This window comes from Chiloscyllium plagiosum, chromosome 11 (assembly GCF_004010195.1).
Source record: "Chiloscyllium plagiosum isolate BGI_BamShark_2017 chromosome 11, ASM401019v2, whole genome shotgun sequence".
In the NCBI taxonomy this organism is placed as follows: Eukaryota; Metazoa; Chordata; class Chondrichthyes; order Orectolobiformes; family Hemiscylliidae; genus Chiloscyllium; species Chiloscyllium plagiosum.
In genome coordinates, this window is record NC_057720.1 from 719777 (window position 1) to 725976 (window position 6200).

Here is a 6200-nt window from a genome sequence, read left to right on the forward strand (position 1 = left end):
AAAGCTTATGATTTTAAATAAACCTGTGGGACTATAACCTGGTGACGTGTCCACCCCAGTCCAACAGCGGCATCTCTCCATCTTGAATAAAGAGCCCAAAACAGTACACAGTATTCGGGATGTGATCTCACCGATGCCGTGTATAAATGAAGCAGAATATCTGCACTTTTATATTCAATGCCTCATCCCATTAAATGTCAGCGTTCCATTAGTCTTCATCATCACTTGCTGTACGTGCGTATGAACGCTCTGTGCCTCAGGCACTCCAACACCCTGATCCATCTACACCTCAGAATTCCACAGTCGTTCTCCAGTTAAGTAACATTCAGGTTTTTTTAATCTTCCTTCCAAAGTGAAGAACTTCACAATTTCCCACATTATACTTACCTTCCAGACCTTTACCCACTCTCTCAACCGAGCTCTTTGCATCTGCAGACCCCTTTCCAAACTATCTCGGTGTTGTCTGGGATTTTATCCACCGTGCATTCACTCCCCTCATCTACATTGAGACAACTGCACAGAGGCTGGTATCCCGTCACCAAGTCTCCCCTTTATTTACACGTGGAGAGTTTTTGACCCTGATCCAGCTCCCTTGGAGCCAGCTCTCAAAGTGACAGAACCCCTGACACTCTTGTTTCTACCTGTCAGCCAGGGCTCCTGATTGGGGCTGTTAATCTGGTCCAATCAGGGAACTCATATTCTATGAGGTGCAGCTGGTTGACCATGTTACAATAATTACATCCCTCCCCCTCTGAGTCCGCAGACATAGGCCGGTTCGGCCTTTGTAGTGCCTCCGGGGCATTTTAGCACTGGGCCAGGTTCCTCCAACCCCGCCTCTGTTATGGGTGACGTGTAACACACAGTAACTCACCTCTTGTTTCCGGAACATCTCGGAAGAAATGCATTCTCCTGTTTAGTCAGGAAAGGTGTTCGAGGCGGTGATAGCCATTGTACCCACCTCAGATTCTAAGATTCAATGCTTCACCGAGACGGAGACCCCATGGGTTCCGGGACAGTCTGAAAGGATGTCAAGAAGTTGAGCATGTTTTGCTCATGCCCCGTTTGTGAGTTTGCAGCTTTCATATGGGTCCACGTGTTTGTTCAGGACCATCACAACAACCCAAACTTTATACATCACTAGACCTGACTTCGCGGTGACCATGCCTCTTACCCAGGTGGGGCCATTCCTGTGGTTCCTGTGTGACACTTTGTCACCTGAAGTAAACTGTCTCTCTCACTTAGCGGAGTGTTGTGCCTGGCACTGGCATTCTTGATGCTGTTTCATCCACCTGCACTCCCCCACGCTCCCAAAGTCTGAGAAGATCAGGTTTAACCTGGTGCAGAGTCTTCTCCCCATGAGCATCTATGCTGGAGCCATCCCTGCATGACAGGCTGGTCTTAAGTCAATTAGGAACCGGGACAGTTTGGGTTCGAGTGAAGTTGTAGGCTGTTTCTTCAAGCCTGCCTTCAAAGTTTGGACTGCTGTTTCTGCCAGACCATTGGATGATGGATGATATGGAGCTGTCCTTAGATGATGAATACCATTCGACTTTAGAAAATATTTGAATTCCCTGCTGGTAAACGATGGCCCGTTATCCGTGACCAATACTTCGGGAGTCCGTGAATGAATTCTATGTACATCCAGCCTCTTTGAGTGGGGTCCATAATGACTAAGAACATTGAGCCTATGAAAGGACCTGCAGAGTTGACATGTAACTTAATCCAGGGTTTATCAGCCAAACGGCTCTTGGATAGGCACATGGAGGGGATGTAATTTAGTTTAAACTTATAGTAGATAAAAGGTTGGCACAACATCAAGGGCCAAAGAGCCTGCACTGTGCTGTCCTGCTCTATGTTCGATATATTCCCACAAAGGTGGTAACTTTTGTCCTTGTTGGCACTCTGGGCACTGTCCCACCAACATGGCTATGTCTGCATCCAATCCTGCCCACCAGGCATAATGTCTCACCAGCACCTTCATTTTGGAAATCTCTGGCTGACCCTGGTGGAGTTTAGCCTGTATCTGGTGGCGACCTTTACTCGGGACAATCACTCTTGCTCCCATAATAATATGCCATGCTCTACTGCGGTCTGGTCTCTCCCGTTCCAAAAAGGTTTCAATTCTGGCTGTGATGGTGCATTGGTTTCCCCATCACCACTGGCGACTTCAGGACTGGATCTTTCTGCATCCAAGGTCTGATATTGTGAGCTGTGATTGGGAGTGTGTTCAGAAAATTCAAAACCTTTATGGACTCTTCCAGTGGCGTTACCATCAGCAGCAGCTCAATGCATCCACATTGGTCTCTTAGCTTCTTGGGGGCTGGTGTTCCAACTTGTAATTGTAGACACTTTAGCATTAAATCCCACTGCTGAGTTTGGTCTGTAGCTGTGGGCGGCACTGCCTTGGTCTGAGTTTGGTCTGTAGCTGTGGGCGGCACTGCCTTGTCCTCTTCACGTAGACGCTATAGGGGTTTGTGATCCTTGTTATGACAAAGTTACATTTGTGACAGTATTGGTAGCACTTGCAGACTCTGTCAAACCTTCCTTCTTTATTTGGGTGTATTTATGCCCTGCACTAGCCAAAGTCCTGGCTGCATGCACTATTGGATGTTCCTCTCCATTGGGCCACCTAAGCGCTAATACTATCCTGATGCCATTTGGTGAGACATCGCATCTCGATAGCAGATCCTTGCTTGGGACCATAGTGCACCAACACCTTCGAGGATGATAGCTGTTTCTTCACTTCCCTGAAAGCTAGGGCTTGGCTACATGATCATTACCAAAGCTGATCCTTCCTTGAGTTGATAATGATGGAGACCGGCTTATGTAGGAACTTTCAGTAATAATTCACCAACCCAAAGGAAAGACCTACACTCCAGTACAGACATGGGAGCCAGGGCTCCTTGGATCACTCTCACTTTATCTTCCAATGGGTGTAACCCAGTTTTATCAGCTGTGTAACCCCAATGAGTCACTTGCGGTGCCTGGGACACAGTATTCTCTTCTAAGGTGTACGCCCACCAGGGAGAAACACATAGGGCTATGTCCCAGTTCTGTACGTGCTCCTTCTTGGTCTTCCCTGTTGTTAGCACCTCATGGTGACCTGAGGTAGATCTCGAAAAATGTTCTCCACCATCTGCTGAATCAGAGCACAGGCTGACAACACCCCACATAGCAGCCTCGTATATTAGTGCAAACCCTTATGGGTATGGATTGTAGTGTACTCCTGAGAATCCTCATCCAACAGTAACTGCAGGTATGCATGGCTCATGCCCAGCTTTGTGAAGGACTGCGTCCCTTCCCCTCCTCCCCCATCTCGCTAGTTTTGCATTTGAGGGATTGGATATTTATCTAGGTGTGTTTCCTCTTTATTTAAGGTCCCCTCAAAGGTGAACTGACCTATCAGGCTTCACAATCGGTATGATCGGGTGCTGCCCAGTTGACAAACTGGATTGGTTTGATTCCTTCACTCTCCAGCCTCCTGATTTCTGCCTCTACTTTTCCCTGTGAGGCAAATGGCCCTGGGCCAGCCTTGCAGAATCGTGGAATTGCTTCCTGGTCAACATATAAACTGGCCTTGGACCCTTTGGTAGTCCCCAGACCTTCCTGAAAAACCTCCAGGTATTTAATTAGGAGTCATTTTTTAATTGAGAAATGTGGAGCTAATCAAGTTGAATCTTTCTCAGCTAATATTTTCCCTTCAACCTTGGGCCCAAACCTTTTACTACAATCAATGGGAACTGAACCAGCTGCTTCTCATAAGAAATTGGACCAAAGTTGTCCCCTTAATCTGTAAAGGTTCCCTGGTATAAATCCTCAATCTGGCCCAGATCTTGCATAAACGTAATGGTTCTCCAACCATTACACCAGCATTGATCTCGATTTGAGCCAGGTGACCACATAGCCAGATATTTAGATTATTAGATTACTTACAGTGTGGAAACAGGCCCTCCGGCCCAACAAGTCCACACTGACCCTCCGAAGAGCAACCCACCCAGACCCATACCCCTACATGTACCCCTTACCTAACACTACGGGCAATTTAGCATGGCCAATTCATCTAACCTGCACATCTTTGGACTGTGGGAGGAAACCGGAGCACCCGGAGGAAACCCACGTAGACACGGGGAGAATGTGCAAACTCCACACAGTCAGTCACATGAGGCGGGAATTGAACCCGGGTCTCTGACGCTGTGAGGCAGCAGTGCTAACCACTGTGCCACCGCAACATCTCAGCAACATCCAAATGAGAACCAATGTAACTGTTCCAAACCAGGCGGGGGTGGGTTTCCAGGGCGTGCACTCCCCTGGATACCGGCCTGAGAGTTATTTTACTCAGTTCAGGCCTAGTGAGACTCTTTTGTTGTCCTGAGTCCACAGATCGGCAGCAACTACAGTAGCTTGCCGGCCTGGATCCTGAAGAAGCTTTTAACCGTTTGGCCGAAGTTTGGCCTGGTTTTGGGGTTTTGCTGTGGGCTGACCGAGAATCCCTCTGTTCAGGATTTGTCCTGAGTGAGGCTGTGCGATTGCCTTCACTCAAGTGGTGTTCCTCAAGCTGTGGGACTGGTGAAGGTGTCCACGTCCATCGGAATACCCTGTAACTCATGCTCCACTTACTGCATTGTCCAATAATAAAGCCAGTTGTACTGCCTGCTTGAAGTTCAGTTGGGTTTCTGCCAGGAGGCGCATTTGCACCGTTACCTCATTAATCCCCCATACCAGTTTCTCAGAATCTCATTAAGGGTGAAACCAAAGTCACATGTTTCTGTAAGTCATCTTAACCTCGTCAAAAATCTCAATATGGATTCCTCTGGTTCTCGAATTGCTGAGTAAACCCGATAGCGTCTCAGAATTGGAGGAGCCTTGGGGGTCGTAATATTCATTAAGTAAATCTATCAGCTCTTGAAAAGTTTCAATATCTGGTGTCTCAGGAAAACTCAGGCTCCTAATAACTGAAAAAGCTGTGGGTCCACAAGCTGCCAGGAGAATTACTTGTTACTTTTCCTCTGCCCCAATGTCATTTGCTCAGTAAAAAATAACACATTCTTTCCACAGACTGGGCCCAGTCTTTGACAGCAGGATAGATTGGTTCCCAAATAATGATACAATACCAGAAATGTTTATCCCCCCCAGTCAAAGACAACTGTTGCAAGTGAATATCTTCAGGAGCATGCATTTCTGTTTTTTGCCCTGAAATAACTCTGCAGAAACCGATACCCCATCACTATGTCCCCCTTTATTTCCATGTGGGGAATCCTCAACACTGATCCAGCTCCCTCAGAGAGAGCTCTCAGAGCGAACAGAACCTCTGACACTCCTGTTTATATCTGTCAGTCAGGGCTCCCTGATTGGGGCTGTTAATCTGACCCAATCAGGGAACTCACTTTCTATGATGTCCACCTGGCTGACATTGTTACAATCACTAAGTGCATCATTGATGTAAATTGCAAAAGGTTGAGGTCCCAGCACAGACCGCTGGGGACCTCCACTCATTACATCCTGAGAATCCAAAATATAACCCATTTCTTCCAACACCGTTTTTCTGCCAGGTGGCCAGCCCTGTACCCATTTTATTATGTTACCCCCACACCAGGAGCTTTTATTTGCTGTAACAATCTTTAATGTGGCATTTTGTCAAATTCCTTCTGGAAATCTAAGTACAGTTCATCTACTGGCTCCCCCTCCTCTACAGCCCATCTTATTCATAGAGTCATAGAGATGTACAGCATGGAAACAGACCCTTCGGTCCAACCCGTCCATGCCAACCAGATATCCCAACCCAAACTAGGCCCACCTGCCAGCACACGGCCCGTATCCCTCCAAATCCTTCCTATTCATATACCCATCCAAATGCCTCTTAAATATTGCATTGTACCAGCCTCCACCACATCCTCTGGCAGCTCATTCTATACACATACCACCCTCTGTGTGAAAAGGTTGCCCCTTAGGTCTCTTTTATATCTTTCTCCTCTCACCCTAAACCTATGCCCTCTAGACTCCCTGACCCCAGGGAAAAGACTTTGTCTATTTATCCTATCCATGCCTCTCATAATTTTGTAAACCTCTATAAGGTCACTCCTCAGCCTCCAACATTCCAGGGAAAACAGCCCCAACCTGTTCTGCCTCTCCCTGTAGCTCAGATCCTCCAACCCTGGCAACATCCTTGTAAATCTTTTCTGAACCCTTTCAAGTTTCACATC